Raw genomic sequence first — 21,204 nt, forward strand, 5'->3', positions numbered from 1 at the left:
TTGCCTCTCTTTTCCTGCTTTGCAGTGACTTGTCTCTCTCTCTTCTTTACTGCCACAAAGGTCAACTTTCTTCATGAGCCTGAATTCAGCATAGTCAGAAAGAAATAGTGAAGATTGCACTTGTTCTGTCAGTCACAAAACTGGCTTGGGTTGCCAGGGCAATTTGTTGTATTCAAGAGCTTTCTTAGATCCATCAACTGGAGAAGTGTCCAGAAACTGTCAGCTTAGCGGCATTCTTTGGGAATACTGTGGGAACAAGTTTGCAGATATGTTCTTGACCCCTATTTGAATTGAAACTCTGATGTCTGCTAAAGTTGCTGCTTCACTTGGATGTTAAAGTCCGTGTGAATAAAAGAAGGATCTTCTCTCTTTATGAAAAATGAAATGAAGGGACTGCTAGAATATGAAGCAAACACATAGAGTTCTGAGATTTCATAGAACAAAAAAGCCTCACCTTCACTGTCATAGCTGAGAGGAAAAAAAGTTTTTTTACTGTGACAGCTGACTTGCTCTTTTACATTCTACTACTTATAGTAAATTTAGTGCATCACTATAGATCAGACTCATTTTTCATTGAACACCTGCAAGTTTTTAAAAATTTTGCATAGATATTTCTAATAAGATAATGCATTTCTCTTATTGTATGCTCACAATCCCATTCATTAGGATCAGAACCTTCATTTCCTGTTATGTTGTAACTGCTTTATATCATTTTATAGTTTTATTGCTTATGGTTTTATACCGGTCTAATATATCTACTAGACAAAAGCCTTCCAAATGGTTGCTGGAAAGCTGACAGTAAACCAGAAAACCTACAACGTCCTGATGAGCCTGTAGCTAAAATGGATTGTAAAATAAGATTTTTCACTAATTCACCAGCTCAAAAATTTGTCATTTCCAAGAAGAGTGAAACGGAGATAATACAAAACAAAGAGGAGCAGCCAATACATGGTGATTAAACTGTCAGTATGTGAATATGTGAAAGGAATTAATTTTGTCTCTCCTCTACCACCACTGTATAATATATTAACAACAAATTTTTGTGTTCATTTGTTGACCAAAAGAAAAAAGTTCTAAATATTGTTTCTTGGTTTTGGGGGTTTTTTTGGAAAGGCAAAAAGATTAACATCTTGAGTTTTATTTATACAATAGAAATAAAGGGAAAAGTTAATGCAAAAATCAACTGGAACTAAGTTTTGACTACCTATCGTGCCAGGAAACATCAGGAGCCTCTTAACAGAAAAAAACCAAAAACTTAGATTTTAACAAGAAATTAAAGCTCAGATGGCTTAGGTATGGCCATCACCAGACACTTCGTACCATATCTGGTATGAATTGTGCGTACAGGCAAGAGCCTCCCATCTCTCTTTTCGCACAAAATTATGGCTCTGAAACTACAACCTTGAGAGTAATCACCCCACCTCCCCAAGACATGTTGTGCTCCCTTTTTCATCCCACCCTGATGCTGCTCCCACTTTCTGAGTCAACCACATAGACTCTGGGGTTGCCAAGAACAACCGTGAAGTGCAACACCAGGACGAGGAGCCAGGCGACACTGCTGAACATCGCATTCCTCCTGCTCAGCCACAAATGCAGATCATCCGGTGGCAAGTGTCCAAGTACTGCAGCTACACACACCCCTTTATTGATGAATCGGTTAATGTCGGCATGAATGCATCCGCGGTGCTGACTCAGGTAAGCATCCCCACACAATTAGAATGGAAATCTTTTCTTGCCTCTGTCCATATCTTAAAGGTCTGGGAATGCCTACCCTTCAGCAGTTTCAAATATTTCTTATTATCCAGATGAGAATTTCTGCAAACCACCACTGACTAATCAAAAAGCTCTCTTTCCTTTTTGAAAGGTTTTCTGCACATATAATCTCCAAAATCAGGTTTTCATCTTGTTCAGCAACACATAATGTAATCTGAGAACTATTACACTTGTACTCTTGCAGCTCTTCTATGGCTACTAAGCAGAGAAAAGAGCCTCAATGGAGGCTACTCAAAAGAACGCAAGCCTCTTTTTTGTCTTTAATTAATCACTTTCATATTAATCAGTTTCATATAATCCTCAAAATCTCTTATTTTGGCCCATGGTGGAAAAGCAGTATTACCCTGCCTAAAGTTATAGGGAAAAATCCACCTTTCTCATCTTCAACATCTTAAGCATACAATTGCATAAATGAGACAATCAGTACGTTCGATGAAGAGAGGGGATAAGAGTTTCTGTCCTCCAGAGCAAGAGAACACACAGATCATCTTTAATCACTGCTGATGGCAAACCCCAGTCAAGCCTTCTCTCTCTGCCTACTCCAAAAATAAGGCCTGGGACCAAGTTACTCCTGTAGCAATAGAAAATTCCAGCAGGAAGACGACGGTACCGAAGAAGGATAAAGACAGTAAATGAAGGGGACTGTACCGAAGAACCAGGTTCACTTGCATGGAGCAGTAGATGAAGAGAAGGGATGATGATGCTAAGGAAGGAGAGGAGCTAGCCCTTATAGCCACTCATGTTGCTTATATTCCCCAATTTCTCACTTAATAAAGGACTGTCAACACCGTGCTGGCACTGTAGCCAGTGGCTGCAATTTCTGGGTTGAATGCTGGGAAACAAAACAACAGACTTCTCTATTCATGGCCCATAATAATGCTACAACCTCCAAGTTCTCCACAGTTGTGAGTGCACAGTATGATAAAACACAATATACTTGGGGGAAAAAAAAGAGAGCCCTTAAAAGAATCCAAAATTATCTCGTTTCCAAAGTTACTTGACTTCTTTGAACATCACCCATGAAAGACAGCTTAGATTCAGGTCTACATTTTACCCCAGTTTTGGCTGCTGAAAAAGCCCAAGAGAGATGCAAATCTAGAAAGGGCATGTTTAAAAACTACTACTCCAGAAGAACCATTTTGTAGACAGCTAGGCCAGCTAGCCCCTTCCAGCACTTTGGAGTTTTTAACCATAATGGGATACCAGAAACATGCCTGGAAAGCTAAAAGTAGCTATAAAACTCTTCACTTTCCAGCAATCTCTTACTATAAGGGTCCCATAAGACTATTATCAGCCAATTGAATTTATACCATAGGGACAAAGTATCCCACTAGAAGCCCTGTCAAAGAAGCTTAGAACGATGTCTTGGGGGTGAGGGGGGGGGAGTAGTTACCTGCAGCTGGGTGACTGAAGTCACAGGACTGTGCTGTTCTCTTCAACTCTTATCTTGGACAGTTGTTACAGCCCACTCACTGAATGGCCACAGTAACTCACTAGCTCAACTCGGCTTTACATAATTTTGAAGAAATCCAGTTTGTTTCATGACAGCTTAAGCTGATCTTGGCCACGATACTCCAGCTGAGAAGCAGCTGAGGTGGCAGCAGTGGAGGGAGGGGGTAAATTCGGCTGGATCAGCTCCCTGGCCCAGCTCATACGAACAGTGTCGGTCAGCAGAGGGAACGGAAACACTGAAATATGGGGGTAACAGGACAGAAGGAACAGCAGTGGCCTCAACACAGATCAATTAATACACCTCTAAAAATTCACTTTTTGTTTTATGGTATAGTACTTTCTCTTTGTAAGTATTATAATAACGGAAATATATTGGTTTTATGAAAGCTTTACTAATATTTTTAATCTTAACTCCAGTACATGCTGATTGATACTTCTTAGCGGTTTAATGAAGCTTTATTTTAATTTTTAGGTCTGCATAAACTAAAGGGTGTCTAAACTGGTCTTTAAAACATTTAAGTAATTATACTATTTACATGGTTTGTGCACCACACCTACTTTTTCAAGATCTTCACACAACACGGGAAAAGCATCCTCAATTTAACTAGACAAAGAATATTTTACATTATTCCACTAACTCCATTTAGTGACTGTCCACAAAATAATGGATTAATACAGTTTAATACTTTTGCATGTGCAAATACAGAGCTGCTTCTCTGATTCATGGCTTTACTTGCCCTATTACGTCAAAGTGAGCACCGTAAGTTCTAAATCAATATACTTAAGATATAATTGAAATGCTGTTTAAGCAAGCTTAGTACATGGGTATCTGTCTCATATTGTTGTGACTATAAACTTGACCCCGCAAGACGGAAGACTTGTCTGCCTTTAGGACTCTGAATTACCTAGACAGAGGTAATAGATTTTCATCCCACTAACATCTGCAAAGTTTTGTTTCCGCTGTGTGACAGTAATTTAGCTTGATGTTGTAAACATCCATTCTAAAGCAGCTTTCTAGGTTTTGAGGTTTTATTTAATTTCATTACATAACGGAAAATGTTAGATTGACATTGTGGGTCATAACACACTTGGTAAGCATCCAGTAATTTAGGAACCTCCTTCAGTAATACAGACTTTTACCATTAATATTCTTCTGTTGTTAGTTACCCACTGACTCTAATTTTGTAATATTTCCTGCAGATGGCCAGAAATAATATGCATGCAAGGATAAAGAGGAGGAAGCAAATTTCAAAACAATGCCATAATCTTCATTACAGAAGTGTTCTTTTAATAATTAAGTGTGGAGCTGCACATATGGTGTCTGATATATCCTCATATTTTCACTGATGCAAACCTGCTATGATAATATTAATGTAAATGAAACCTCACCAGTTTTCCGTCAGTCTGGGAGCGCAGAAAAGCTTCCCTCGCCCCCTCCCCCCCTTTCTTTCTCCACAAGTAATTCCACAATTTTTTTCTAATAGAAACTAAGAGAAAGAAAATTAGCCACAACGTCACAAGTTTAGCTGTTGTTGATTTCCCTCCTTTATGTCTTTAAAGGAAGTAACGACCTTATTATTTCACTGTCTTTTGGTAGGTCATGAGTTATATTCCTCTGGTTTAGGATTATTTCATAAATGTTTTTACTCTTAGCAAATGTTATGATACCCAGCAAACAAGATGTTTTTCCAGTGAGATATGTCAAAGGCTTCTGCCCTCTGCCTAAATATTTTAAAGTAAAATCTAATTCCTGCTGAAAAGAAAAACAGCACTGTCTTTGAACATGGAACAAGAGGAAAAATATTTCTAAGCCCATTTTTTTTTCCCCTAAGGATATTTAAGAGCACATTCTGAAGCTTTTGTTAATTTATAAGTACAGTTACTTGATTTTTGTCTTTACTTTCCACTCTTCTTTAATCCCAAATCTGCCAAATTCTGACCCTTCATTTGTGAGCAGTTATGTGGCTTCTTCTGGATATAGATGTACATTAGTACAAGCCAAAAGCAGTAGCAGGATTCTTACTGTCCACCTCCTAGAAAGAATAGCCTTTTCTTTTCTGTTCTCCGTTTTTTGATAATCTTGACACACTAGGTAAACTCAGAAATTTATTAAATTAGAAATTCATTGGTGACACTTCTTAAAAGGTACTTTTTCATGTTTGAAAACTGAAAGATATCAATTCTTCATATACTGATAATTCCAGCTCTACACATACACACACATTCACTCTGATTGGCTTTATATAAAGGATAATTAAATTCTAAAAATAATTTACTATGCAAGAGCCTTTCTCTGGATTGTTTCTCCTCCACTTATTAACAACTTCAGATGAATGTACTTTCCTAGACACTTCATTTTCATTCAGGAAGCTTCAACTCTGAAGCTTCAGTTTTATCACTCATCTTTGTAAATTAACTTAACCTTCACTGCACATTGCATGCTCATTCACTTTTGCATTGTATGTTGACTGAAAGGAGTTTGACTCTTCTCTAGCACTTTTCCATTTCTTTGTGCCTCAGTTTAACTTACTTGAAAGGAGGTGTTTTAACTTATGAAGTCTTACAGTTGACATTTTGTATTCCATGAAAGGCTACAAGGTGAACATGTTAAAAATTGTTATAAATAATCAAATACACAATCTTTAACACCAAAAAATCTGATTTGTTTTATTCATAGAGGCCTTTTGTGAAATAAATTACTATCAAAAGCAGGGAGAAAAAAATAATGTAAAAATAACACAGGAAAACAAAAGTGCGTAATTACTGCTGGACGGAAATACCAGAAATAGAAATTAGTTATGCATTACATCTATCACATACAAATAATTCTGATGTAGTTATTACAGGATTGTGATAGAACCAATCACTCAGAAACTAGTCAAAAGCAATGAAAATTTCATGATGATTGTTGGTTTACAAACCTAGTCTATACACAGAACAAACAGTACGCTGAGAAGCTATTTGCCTCTGAATATTCACCAACAAGAGTGACAGCAATAACTCCTTTCAGCAGATGGTACTCTTATTGCCCTCCCTAAGTAGCTGTGGCTTGTAGATCAGTGGACCTTACCAAAGGCCACCTCAGAAATCCAGTTCTGGTGAGAAATGGCTAACCAACACTAAAGAATCCTAAAAATTACCAACCCTTTTCCTTCTTAAAAACACCAAATGGGATCTTACAGAGATGTTAATGGATATAAATCAGTGTGCTACAGCATCCTTATGTTGCATGATGGGATAAGAAAACTGATGTTGAAAATCAAACTGATAAGCTGAGGCCTTAAGAACCTCTGATGTATGGGAAATATAAAATGAGTCTCTACTTTAAATCTTAAAAAAAAAAAAAAAAAAAAAAAAAAACCAAATCAATGATTTTTCCAATATTTTATATATACATCGTCAGTCACTTCGAAAAAACTCAATTTAATACTCAACAAAGATTTTTAGAATTCAGAATTTCTATGCATGCATACAATCTACTGTTCACTTTCTTTTCTTGAAAAAAAGAACAAAGGTACAGGACACTGTTTATGTTTTAACCATTAAGAGCTTCACAATCAGATCTTCAAGGTTTCTTCCAGAATTTACACATGATAACTCCAGGAACAAACACCCAATTTATCAAAATTGCAGGACTACCTCACTAAATTTAGACCTTTTGTCTCACAAGGAAAGCAGAGAATGCTAAAACCAAAATCACTGGCCATATTACCTCACATAGTTCATGGAGGAGTCAGAGGTAGCACGTAATAAAAACACTAACTCATTACAGTCAGCGAATTATATCACGAACTTTCATTCATATCTCATTATTAATAATGGCAGCTGTTCTAGCTCAGAAATATGATAACATGGCAGGGTGTTATTCTTGATATTGATTTCTGAGGCTTTGAATATATATATCAAATTTTCAGTATAGCTTTATTAAATTTTTACTGTATCTACTCCATATATTTTTACAACAACAAGCATGGAAGCCCTTTTCACAGTTTACATATGCACAGAAGAAATTACAGAGAGCCTAGAGCAGTAGGTGAATGTGACTATCACACTGAAAAGATATAAAGGACATAAATATATTAAAATATTAGATTTCTGGTCCATAGGGGACACCGATTTTAAGATCTGACGCCTGAAGCACTTTACTAATGCTTCAAATGAAACCCCCAAGGTGCAGCTAAACTCCCTCCACACCCCCTGACTGCAATAAGAACATACAAATGTAGACTGTTAAAATATTTTTGTGACAATAATTCTTTAAGCATGAAAGAAGAGAATCAGCCTATTATTAGACAGTAGTAGACCAAAATGTAATTATAGTTAAGCAACACAGTTGAAATTCACTTGAAAAACTGTTTCCAATTCAAAGAATAATTAGCATAATACAAAAATTAAATCTCAGGAGTAATGTTCATTTTTTTTTTCATTTTGGTGTCCCAAGGAAAGAACTAAATCAGCCCCATGCATCAATGTGTACGACAATTTTTACAGATTATTACTGTTTATCAAAAAACTGCCTGCAGCAAAAATCATAAAAATTAAAATAGAAATATAATTTTCATGTTAAAATACTACCATAGTACTAATTATTGCTGGGGTTCTGAATTACATAAGAATATAAAGGTAGATTAAATAGAAGACAGACCCATAACATGTATGTTGGAGGACCAACAAATTTAAAATTAATATTTTAACTCTCCACTATACCAGTTGAGATTAATTCACTTTAAAAGGAATAGGAAATAAACGCAAAATATGATCAGTCTTCAAACTATCACAACCTGGTGCTGTGTGTCTTCTGGTTTATTTCAAACAATTAGGTCTGTCAAAGAACTTGATCATAGGGAAGAGCAGCAATGTGATGAACTGTATTTCAATTTGGAAATCGGCCCTCAGGATGAAAACCATCGATTTGTCCGAAGGCGAGGTTATGCTAACCTTGGCTGCTGCAAGGAGAGGGAGGACCCCCACAACTTAATTCCATTTCACAAGGACAAGGCAAAAATGCTGTCAAGTAAGAGCCTTTCTTCCTTCTCTGTGGCTTTTCCACTGCTAAAACAGATGAACTGAACTCATGTTTCCATCTTGAAACAGTGAAGAAAAAAAGAAGGACTCGCTGTTAAAAGAAGATGTTACATTTTATTATCAGGGTTTGCATTCCCATTAATACTGCAGGGCTAACGAGGCAAATATTTGGAACTGATGCTGTCTTTCTGACCATGTTCTGAGCATTCACCTCTCAGACCTGAACCTGGACAACATTGAGAAAATCTGCTTTTAACAAAGGTGCTTGGTCTCTGATTTCATTCTACAGGTTCAACAATCTTAAATCTTTCATAAAAAGTGAATAGTCACCAAGATGTTGTACAAACTTTGTGTCTTATGAGGCTTCTTGGTTTTATTGACTTGAGAGTTAAACCAGACTTTTAGAACGGAAAAATTAGATGCTGCTAGAAGTGGCAATACATAAATGAGTAAAAAAAAAAAAAAAAAAAAGGCACTAAAATGCACCAAAATAATTCTCCTTCTCTTGAAGGCAAAACACAAATGCAAAAAGCATTTTCAAAATTATCATGGTGCATCTATTCTGTTACTTAAGTACAATTGGTGGTTTTCTGCTATATTAACAGCAAATGGGACTGCTACTACTCTAAAAGATAGTTATTTGCAGGTTGGTTGTTTATTCATATGTATTGAGCTTTCCATTACACCCAGCGTGTTCTCAGAAAGCAGATATTAGTCTCTTCTGTTTATATACTGAAGGTGTTTGAATCTGGCATAAAAAATAAAATAAGTACATCTTATTTTCTTATTTTAGTAACTTTTCCACACAGAGAATACAATCTTAAAAATTATATATAGTTGTATGTGGTGCACTCTCATCTGGAGTTCACACAGGGAACAAATACACCTTAGGTAGGACAGCTGATGTAGGTATTTCTATGCTGGTCTTGCCTAGAGGCCATGTTGCTAAGCTTTCCTGGACAAAAAGAAAACTTTCATGGAAAATTATGGAATCTATAAAACAGAAGAAGTTTCTTTCTAATCAGTTTTACTTATCTTCTTCAGTTATTTATTTGCTTTTTGCCTTTGTATGTAGATACATGTTGCAACTTTTCTGAATGATGCTCAACAACATCTTGAGTTAAATCGCATCTAGAGTACTGCCTCTTGTTGTGCAAGAAAACTACAGATAACCGGGAGTGAGTTCAACAAAAAGGCAATAAGCCTAAACTGAAATGGGAAGGTCCAGAGCGGATAGAAGAAGTAACTTTTTCATAGTTACTCTGCCCACTTTTCTGCAGTTTGTTTACCTTTTTTCCTAAAGAAATCTTCTTAGATATCATGATATTTTCACGCATCCAGTACTTTTGTTGCTTCTGTTTATTATTGTCACTGGAAGGGCATGACTGTCACCAAATACAGTCTTCATGATAAAGGATTATTTATATAATTGCAGTATTGGTGGTACTATACTCAGTCTCTAATAGAAACAAAAGTTGTACTTATTTTTTTTTACTGCTTTTGCATATGAATTAAGATTTATATTCATCTGCCACAATGATGTGAAAGGGCCTTTTTTCTTTCTTTCCTAGTAATTATGCCTGAAAAAGTTTAGCAAAACCCGTAAGTAACATATATTGTTGGTTATAGTGGTGTTTTAAATAAAGTTTATGAAAGATAATATTAAAAAAAAATACAACTTGAAATGTTCAACTTTTAAGTATGTCATATGCTGCAAACTATTTGAAAAAGAAATTTATTTCCACTACCCATCATTAAACAAGAAAAATTTCTACCTGCTTTGGTTTCATCGGTCATTGATTTGTTTAAATGTGATTACAAGTAAAATGATTTACATATAATTTAGGAAGACAAAGTTCTGTTATGGTGAAAATACATACAGTTCAGAGTTACAATGCAGAAAGTATCTAAAATAGTATGTTTCTTAATGGAAGCAAAAGTATGCAAAGTAATAAACTAGGCATTCCTATCATTTAATAGAAGACCTTTTTTAGTAAGAAATAACATTTTATCTGATTAATGTTATGAGCTGTTTTAGGATTATTTTACTTCTTTTTGTAGGTATTAGAAACTTCTTTGTGAAGAAACTAAAAATTATTTCAGAAAGTTTTTAATATGCTAATTTAAAAATGATAGTGGCTTTTAACACAAGACCGCCCATTCAGTGGTAAAAATATTTCAGAATTACAATAAGCCTTACTTAGAGGAAAATGAGTGAAAAAGCTTGCTCTGTCAGAAAAAGAAAGAAGTATTTCAGATATCCTTCATCTTCCAACTAACATTTACAAGTACTTTATTATACAAAAAAGTCTTTCTGAAGCCTGTTCTGAAAAGCACTGCTGGACACCAATCTCAATTAATTCAAATGCAAATAAACTGTGAACTTCAACCTACTTCAAGAAATCAGTGCAAGCATTGCCAACTCTTCCCTCATTTAACTCTTTGGAACTTCTTATTTTCTTAAGATTTGCACAACTCACTAACACAGCCAAGTAATTCACCACTGATTACACTTAGTGTATGGTCAAAAGAGTGATTGATTGAATAGAATTACTATGATAATTTCTAGGGTAGTAAAGGTAAATACCTGCATAAACATTGCTAACTAATGGAGCTAAAAATCGATAATACATACATATTTTCAAGTTGTTCCCACACCTGCCTGGCAAGGAATCATGCCTGGATAGACTGCAACAGTTTGGCTGATTTGAACTTACTTCATTACATCTCTTGGCCAATATACTCAGCCAATACAACCAGAGGTATCAATGGCAAACAGGAAATGAGAGATACTGGTCACAGGGTGCATTTTTGCCACACTAACTGTGCAAACATTTCTTTATCTGCACAGGCCCATCCAAATGAAGACTCATCTGTTAATAAATGTAAGTACTGAAAAGGAACACAACCTACCTACCAAGAGACGAGACCTTTTAACTAGAGGTTACTCAATTAACCCAAACCCTAAAAAAAAAAAGAATTTGTAAAATAGCACAAAAGAGAGTCAGCCTGTGGGTTTGATTTCTCTTGTATACATTCCCTGGGCATTAGTAATCTTTGATATCGGGGATGTCAGAGGGAGTTTCATACAGCACTGTGTTCAAAGGTGCTGATCAACAACAACTCTTATTCAACCCATAGCCTTCTCAGTTTCTCTTTACTACAGAGACGAGGTTTCAACTTACTGTTTTTCTAATAATGTAGAAGAGTGTTCTTTGTCTTTTCTGCCTACCAGTAAGCAAGGAAAAGCATGCTGTGTTAAAGATGTATAATATCTTAGACAAACAAGTTCCCAGCCTTTTCATTTCTTGACAGCTATTGCCTATGCTTCAGGAAGAAAGAAAAAAAGGAAAAAAAAAAAAAAAGCTTGAACTATAAAAATGAATTAAACAGATTTGCAAATAAACTCGCTAAACTATTTGCTTTGCTTTAAGATTATGTAGCACAGTACGCCAAGCTACACTGAATAATTAACGATTATTTTCCTGCTTTTGCTTAGAAAAACTGAAGAACAAAGTCAAGAGTGGCATTTGATTCATTACTCCCCCTAGAGCCCATGATTCATTCCTGTGATATTTAATGTCCTGAATTATCCCACAACATTTGCAGGTCTGGAGACAAATATTCACAATTGGCCACCTAAGTTTAATTTGACCTCTTACCTTTGTAATTTTTAAACCAAGTTCAGAGTTATTGAAGGGCAGAACTATTCCTATTGGAACTCCACCTTTGTTTTTTTATGTTTGAAACTAACAAAACCAAGCAGAAACCTACCTTCATTATTATTTTACAGTCTCTAAAAGTCAGAGAAGAGCGACACAAAATGTACATTTTCTAAAATGTTGTATAAGACAACAGTTTAGAACTGCATGCATTTATCCTGGCAAAAATAAAAAGTTTGCTATATATTAGAGACATAATTTATATGACTGTAACAGTTCTTTTTTCTAGGATTTAATATCCTTGCTTTTTTAAACAAATACTGAGGTTTTTTTTATAAACTCACACACACCCCACAATCAGAATGACAAACTAGCATGATGAGATAGATCTGGAACACCTAGACCGGAGAAACCACAGGATTTTGGTTTTTACTGAGTACCATTAACTGTCAAAGTCTATAACCCAGCAAATATCCACGTGATCCACTATGAAATGTAAGCTTAGGACACCTGACAGGTTGCATGTATGTTGACATCATCAATAATTGCAAGTGTATACCCTCGTGCACATCTCTGTGTGCTGGTCCATGTAAGCAGGGTCTATAAAGCAGCACTTTAAACAGGTGGTTTCCCTGAGTACCGATTTTACAACAGAACTCCTCCCCGAGATGGCATTAGTTCTGTAGATAGGTGTTTGACCAAGTCATTAGGAAACACTTTTCTCCAACTTTTGAATGGGGTTGTTGCAGATCTCGAAACTGCACACTATACAAAATCACTTCCTTACAAGTATACAGGTGCGCGAGAAGCAGGATTACTGCTAAAGACAGACTTTTTCTAACTAGAACAGACGACCAAAATGTCTATGAACAACACTTGATGTATACGTATATTTAGAACACCATTTTGTTGAAAAATAGCAGTGCCATTTCACTTCCTTGAGAGTCTACGTGTCATTGCAAATACCCATTTTAAAAATATGATTTACAAAATAAAGCAGCCCAATACAAAGGAAGGCAAAACATTACATAAAGAATACAACCAGATATAAGATATAATTTTAAAAGGACAATATTAATATCTTAACATCAACAAAAGTTGATCATCTGTCTGATGTTGGTAAAATGACTGATCTCAGCAAGATCAATGACTTTTACTCGGGTAATAATGGATATAGTCCCTTTGCAGTTAACAGGACTATGTGTATGAACAAAGGCTACTTAAATGTACAAGGATTTGCAGATTCAGGCCCTGCATATTTCCAGCTAAACAATCAGAAGTTCAGCTGTATAATTAATGGGTTGGGGTTGTTTTGTTGTTGAGAAGTTGTGGGGTTTTTTTTCAGTTAAAGCACTGTTTGCACCACATGCTTCACAATTAACTTCTCCAAAATATATTTGTAATGTCTACTGTAGAAAGCAAGCATCCTGAATCTTCATAGTATAAATGTATCACTATTTAAAATTATATCAAAACATTTCAAAGCAAATTAATATTCCTGCCAATGACAGATGATAAGAGCTGTCCTAGCTGATAGGTAGACTATTAATGAAGATTTGTCACCAGCGCAAGTACTGTGTAATAAACTTTCTTTCCCTACCATTTGAGAGAGGAAGGCAACAGCTGCTTCATAATTTGGGTGGGGGTGGGGGGGAAGGGAACAGTAAAACACATGATTTCCTAATTCTAAATTTCATTAAAGCCTTGGCAGCCTAGACTTTCTTCTCAATTTGCTTGCTTTCAACTTTACTCCTCGGTAGTTCTGTGCTGCTGCCTGATGGTTATCTTTATATTCTAGCTCATAAAAATATTCAGTAAAAACAACCCACCTCAACATTATATAAATTATTCAGGAGTATAACAATTCTGTAATAATATGAAACAGTCTCATCAGCTTCATCTCATCAGCAGAAGTTATCTGATGCTCATAGTTACTACAACTGCTAACACTTGTGCAAGACAATGATGTGAAAAAAACGTTGTAGCTTAGGTCCCAGTTCCAAAGAAAATTGATCACAGTCACAAGAGTATGAAGTGCTACACAATGCTAAAAAATACCGGGTGGGGACCTCATTCGCCTGCTTGTTCTGTTCAGCCATCTCAGCAGCACCAGCTATAAGCAGCAGCAGCCCATTTGTTCTGGAATCAGCCTTAATCTCAGGGCAGAGTGTCACGCAGGGATTTCTGCACACACAGGGCAGAGTGCCACGCAGGGATTTCTGTCTGTGCATGCAGAAACCCCTGCGTGGCATTCTGCCCTGCCTGTGCAGAAGTCTGATAAACCACAGAAGCAGTAGAAAACTCCTCTGTGAAGCAGAGCACCCCACCAAGCTTGCAAAGGGTTAAACACTGCCGAAACAGCAAGGCATTTCACCTGCCCACCCTGCCCGGTTCCATTCGGTTACTGACAACGGTAGTCCTATAATGCAACATAATACGGTATTATTCAGAGATCTGCATTTACACCTAGTTGTAAGCTAGAGGAAGGCCTGACATTCTTCAGTCGGCATCAAAGGAAACGACCCACAACTTTCACAGCCCCCGCAGCCCCCGCTGACCTTGGAGGCAGAGGCAGGGGTGACCCTCCCCTGGAGCTGGGGGTCGGGAGTTCCCAGCGCTACGGCCCTGGCAGCCGAGCAGCCGGGGGTCCCTGTCCCGCTGCTGCACGCGTGCAGGCACGCACGAGGACACCGAGCAACGTGGGGCTGTGCTTTGAAATCCGCTTTAATTCCGACTTTGCTCTCTACTTCCCAGAATGACCTTACGCATCCCCTCCTCCCCCAGACAGAATCAGTTCGAGCTTTTCTCACCCCCCCACCCCCCACCCCAAACCCACTGCGTCCGCAAAGCACCTCCTGTAATACCTTTCGGTATCTTTTCATAATACTCGAGATTTCTGAAATAAAATATTTTCAAACATTTAAACGTTATCCTGACAGCAAGTTTTCAAGAAAAATAAGCCTCCAACTTCTCATTCCAAACCAACCCTTTGTTTGCAGACCCCTTTTCACCGAAGGCTGCACACCACACACCCCTTGCCGAAGCATCGCCCCTGCCCCGACCTAAGGGCTGACGGGCTCCCAACTTTGCTCTGCCGGTAACCGCCGGCTCCTCCATCACGCCGTCACCCGCCACCGCTTGCACGAAGCAACTAAACAGAAAATAAATGAACGCGCGTTGCCGCTTACCTTATGCAGGAGTCACTGAAGTCCGCAAGGGGAAACGTAAAAAAACCCAAACCGCCACCAGAGCGGACTCGCCGCCGGACCCCGTGCCGGAACGGGCAGGCGCGGAGCGCCCCGCTGCCCCGGGAGCCGGCCGGCCCGGGGAGCTCGCGGCAGGTCCCGTGCGGCGCTTCCCGCCGCCAGCAGGCGCGCGCGGTGCCGGTCCAGCGGCGCGGGCAGGCGGCGGGGGGCGCCCGCCCTTCAGCACCGGCCGCGCGCGGACAGCACCGGCCCCGCTCGCCGCCGCCGAGCCCGACTGCCGCCCCCGCCCGGCTCCGCGCCGCGCCGCGCGGCACGCCCCGCCCCCGGCCCGCCCCCGGCCCGCCCCGGGCCCCGCCCCGCCGCCGCAGCCAGCACCTTGCGTGCGCCAAAACTTGCGCCCGACTCCCCCCAGCCTCCGTTTCCCACTTAAACGCCGCGACTGTGCTTTCCTACGGGACGGGGAGATCCGACGGGTCGTGCCTCACCCCCGGCCACGGGGCTCCCCGCCCGCGCTGGGGCTGCTTCCCTGGCGGCACCCGCCTCCCCTCCGCCGGGCACGGTCGCGGCCCCGTACCTGCCACCGGTCGCCCCCGCGGAACACGGGGTGCCGACGTCCCCTCCGCACCGGAGCTCCGGGGCAGATGGCGGCACGGCCGCCAGCAGCAAGGGCCGCCGCTGGAGAACAGCCGCAGGTCCCAACCCAAGCGCGGTGAAGCCCACGCAACACTCAGGTGCTGCTCTGTCCGGCGGCCACCTGAGCGCCCGGGGGGGCCGGGGCCCTGCGGAGCCTGTGTCGTAACCCCAGCGCCCCCCGGTGCAGCGCCCGGCGGCAGGGAGCGCTCCTCGCCCGGCACCACCGAGAGCGGACGGCACCGGGACCGGCCTCGGTCAGCTGAGACACGAGGGAGCAGCATCACCCTCAGACTACTAATGACACCCTCCGTTAGGGAAAGGGAAACGGGTCCCTTTGGACAAACAGAAACAAACCAAAAAAACAACCGGAAACCAACGGCCTAAACAATTAGAAATATATTTATGTGAAGTCAAGCAATGAAACAACACAGTCTCACTTGAACCTGCTTTATTGTGAGATAGCAGGTTTAAGTGACTTGATTTATTACTTTTAAATTAAGTTCCTATCCCTTCCACCACTTTTTAAAGGGTAGCTACTTTTTTTCATGTCTTCCATGTGAAATCATTATGAAAATTAAGTATTCGCTCTTCATGGTATTACAGGTTACTTATGTCACGCCCTTTGGGAAAATATAATTGGGATTCGGCTGCCCTCAGCTCACCCAGTACCGGGACAAAGCCGGGCAGAGGCCAGCTGCTCCAATGCACGCCAGGCGACTTGTGCCTATGTGTGGAATAAACTTGTTGTGAGAAACAGCACAAGGTAAATCCTGTCCTTAAAGGACTGAGCTAGTTAACATAGGGCATGATAGGACAGGTGGATTGCATTACCCTACCACTATTTTGTCAGGGAGTTCTTATTGGACTGCTAATCAGGGCATGGCAATGCAAGAGGAAACAGGATAATTATTTTTTTTTTTTTTTTTTTTTACACACCAATGAAATATGAAACCAATGATCAACAACTACATAATGTTTCACATAACACAAGTAATGAAGTAGTCAGGATGTCTATCAAATTATGCAAGGTCTAACGTACTATAGTTTATCATTTGGCTTTGCAAATTGGTAGACAAAGAAGCCCAAAAATAGCACATGAAAGACTCTCAAAGAAATTCTGAAAATCTCTAGATTTTGTGAGGATTTGCACTCTTAAATTTGAGTGCAAATAATGAAACAACAGGATACATTGTTATGTTGTCATTCTTGAGTTTTTAAATGTGTGTATCTGATCATGTTAATTTTCTTTGGACAGTCACTGGGACATCCATCCAGTTTACAAGGCTCATATTTAATTAAAATTACTGTGTTGTATTTGTAACACAGAATTTTTCTATTTTCCCTCTAATTTAGCTCTGTATCTGCTATGACAGATAATAGAAACTAAATTTTGCTTCTACTTATCCTGACAGCTTTCACTTTTCTACTTAATGGATAATGTTTGTTTGCTTCATTGTATATTGTTTGCTCAATCTTTATGCACAAACACACAAAAAGTGAACAAACTAAATTCTTTTTCATTGTTTTGTGATCCATACATTACATCATCACTTTTTGCAGTGGAAACATTTTCATCCATACGGTATTGCACTGGGATATTACTTTACTTGGTGTAATGCAGATCAATATACAGTACTTTAAAGGAGAATTTATTTTGTGTTTAAAAATTAATTGTTAGTCAAGAGAGACTGCTGATGCTTAGTAGTATGTTTCTGGATTCCATAACCTTAATTTGGGTCATTTATGATAGCATGTTATCAGATCCCACATAATATGCCACACAATTTTCAGAGTTTGGTATACTTAGAGAGTGCCATGTGCTTGGCAGTCAGTTGTGCTTGGTTTTCATTTTTCTTCCCGCATTACTGTATTTGAAGCATTTGTCATTCTTACGTTGGGTGGAAGAGAAGCCGTGCAGTAAGTACTAATGTTTTCTTGTAAAGGTGAGAAACACAGAGGAACTTCAAAGCTGTTTTATGCTCATTAAGGTTATAGATATTAATAATAAAGATTCTCTACTTTGTATTTAGAAGACTCTGTTTAATATAGGATCCAATACAGCAGGAGACTTTATGTAACACAAAGAGACGATCAAAGTCCTAATACATTAAGGGGAAACCAATGCAAATAACGCAAAATAAAATTTGATTAGCAACCCATTCATCATTTGTCCAAAACTTTTGCTCCCATACTTTGCAGTCTATCCATAACTCACTGAATTTATAACAATAGTCACTTTCTTTGACTAATTTGGATCTCTTATTCTACCACAAGTAATTCTAGAGAAAGCGTTACTTACCTTGTAAACAATGTTGCATGCAAAATGAATGCAGAATTAAAGAGTAAGTACAGTATTTCAGAAGTGACTCTTTTTCTTATCTTGGCTTTTTTACTGTTTATATTAAAACCTTGGTTTGTGCTTGGGTGTTTAGATTAGCAATCAGTAAGGAGAAAAAAAAAAAAAAGACATTTCAGAAACCTGCACTGTTACTTACTCTTCACATTATTCCAGTGACTTACATATGGCTTGGTACCACTCACCACAAAATTTTATTTTGCTATATCTTTAAACATTCAAAATGAAAAAAGTGTTCCAATGAATAGCATTATCAAATTACCAAACTCTTCAGGATATTAAAACCTGATACTACCAAGTATAAATTATTTCACTGTCCCAGCTAATCTGACCAGTTACAAAGTAGTAAACAAGACTAAAAAAAATATTTTTTTTAATTTGAATCAAGAATATGCAACACTTGAAGCACACTTCTGTTTGTATCTTAATACCAAAAATAGCTCTAGGCAATGATATATTCAAATGACAAAAAAATCTTACTTGAAAATATACAGTCCAAAGTACTGCCCTTTGTAGGGTTTAATTTCCACTTCTTTTTAATAGATTATTCTTTTTTTTTTTTAATTGGAAGAAGACAGCTGCTCCTTCAGTGCAGCTGCTACTGATGAAGATCATTGATTAGCTTGAAGTCAATGACAGCAAAAGAACTCTCAGCCTGCTCTGACATGAGATGGCTTGAATAATCCTTCAAATCTCTCTCTCTCACACACACACACAGCATGAAGTTTGGACACATGCATCTTTCCCTGGTCTAATTCACTCAATGTCTGTTTAATGTTTTAATGAAAGATGATAACTCATTCACTATAAACTGTCCTGTTCAAAAAGCACAATGAAGTGCACAGAGACCTGGACCAGCGCTTTTATAACAGCAGGGCATCATAAGCACCAGGAGGAAGGCAGACACTGGCAAGTGACAGAGAGGAAAATTAGCTTCCTTGTGGCTTGGAGAAAGGTTGTGCCAACCGTATGGCACAGGAGATCTCCCTAATGACAAAAGGATCATAAAGGCACATTAAGGTTTACCCCATATCTCCTCAAAGCCAGTTGTCCCAAAGGAATTAAATTCCTTACGAGGCATATGCAATAGTGTTCACACAAGAAACTCATCAGAATAATTAAAATGTAAACCAGAAAACAACAGATGTAAACTCGGGGGGGGGGGTGGGGGTGGGGGGGGGGTGGGGGGGTGGAAAGACTAGACTAAGGTTATATCTGTAAATTTCTTCATTATTTTCTCATCAAATAAATACTGTACTTTCATTTCAGTGTGTAGCAACTTTGCAATGATAATGATTGACAAGATGACACTGCCCCCATTCTCATCTTGTGCATATAAAATAACAACTGATTAAACAGTAAAGAGATAATACACTACAGGATTAATATCCACATTAAAAATTACTACTGAAAAATAATTGAGCAATGAGGATAAATATTTAATTTCTTATCATCCAGCCTTTTAGCCTTTTTCAACTTAATTTGGGATGAAATAATTTCATTATTCATTATCATTGAAATCTGAAAACATAATACGACTCGATAGTAGGTAATACAGATTCTATTAAAAAAAACCAAACATGCACAAAGAAAGCTGAAGATACTTAATTTCAGTATTTAGTCGTGATCTCTTAGGGCATCTATTGGGGAATGTTAGTATTGCACTCTGAAGAAACAGAAACGCCAAGAAAGAGAGAAAAAGTCCTTTATTTTGTTAACCAATTTGAACAAGAACATTAATCTTAACTTTTTTTCTCTTCTGGGTAGTCCTTATTAGATTAACTAGAGCATTTAAAGTAAACATCTAAATAAGAAAACTTCACAGCTGAAAGTATTCACTGATGGAAGAGCTAATTCTGTGTTTCACAATTTGGCAACTCATTCAATCTTGAGTACTTAAATATGTATTAAACTGAATATATCATGCTGTGTTTATTTAGAAAACAGAAAAATTATTTTGCATGAAAAGGTTTATGAAAGCCATAGTGAGACATTTAATTCAAAAGGATTAGGTATAAACAAGAATGGCAGGTTTTGCATTAGGCTTAATTAGTCTTTAAGGTGGTTTTCCAAGCAACTTGGATACTTCTAATTTTTACCTGTGAAGCTTTATGTTAGTAATCCTGACAACTTTACTTGTTTGTCATGATTTATTTCTTTCTACTAACACGTGATACTCTCTGTTCTGTACCTCACTTCTCAAAGCCCCACCAGGGGTGATTTCTAACGACAGAAGTTGTGTTGCTAGCTGTGTTAGCTAGTTTGTGATAGAATAGAAAATAATTGTGTAACTTAATCTACAGAAAGCATAGCTTTTGAAATTTTATCAATAAAGTAGTAAGCACCCTGTATCAGCCTTATTAGGCTGGATTTATTTTTAAGCAGAAGTTCTGTCAGGGCATTAATCTTCCTTTGCATACTTTTGTGCTTTTAATGAGACGGTGACCTGTAACAGCCGCCCACAAGCTCTAGGTAATTCTGTCTTGTACCTTGTTAAAAAAACACCACCAGCAGCACCACCAGCACCACCCCTGACATGACGCCGAGGCACACCAGCAGTTTGTTAGTATCTGCTGTCACTGCAGTTCAGGTAAACTTTCCCAAGCAATAAAAGTCCCCTTGAGCAGCAATGGCTAAGTTGGCTCAACAAGACACGAAAGTATTCTTTTGTAGAGCCACAGCAAACTCCTTTGGTTTACTTGATGTATTATTATAAGGATGAAAATTCACAGAAATGTTATACAGCCCTGCAGCCTGCTGTGGTGGTGTTCAAACATCAGATGTGCTCACATGTCCCACACAGCCCATAAGCATCCGTGAGCTGACCGATTGTTACGACACGAGAGAACCATTTCTCCTACAATTTGAGATTTACGGCATTTCTCCTAAATCTGTGCCATGGAGATGAAACATGATCACTTGTTTTCAAGTGGATTTTTTCTAGAGAATAAGCCAATCTAAACAGTGATTGCATGTCTGGAACACAAGTCTAAATTAATACACATTGATGTGTAAACTAATTCACTCCTAGCCGTGTAGCTGGTCATATATCTGCTTCCATCCCAAGCTGTACTGACAATATAAAGGAACCTGTTCT

General features: G+C 38.5%; 1 protein-coding gene across 4 annotated transcripts in view; it reads right to left on the reverse strand.

Moving 5' to 3' along the window:
• The window catches only part of FSTL5 (follistatin like 5), a 320,790-nt gene extending 305,403 nt beyond the window's left edge, over nucleotides 1–15,387 (reverse strand). For all 4 annotated transcript variants that reach the window (XM_040601355.1, XM_040601338.1, XM_040601348.1 and 1 more), the window contains exon 1: nucleotides 15,101–15,387. The gene's annotated coding sequence lies outside the window, so the exon portion shown is untranslated. The remainder of the gene's footprint in view (nucleotides 1–15,100) is intronic.
• Nucleotides 15,388–21,204: the final 5,817 nt, after the last annotated feature.

This window comes from Falco naumanni, chromosome 1, assembly GCF_017639655.2.
Source record: "Falco naumanni isolate bFalNau1 chromosome 1, bFalNau1.pat, whole genome shotgun sequence".
Classification (NCBI taxonomy): Eukaryota; Metazoa; Chordata; class Aves; order Falconiformes; family Falconidae; genus Falco; species Falco naumanni.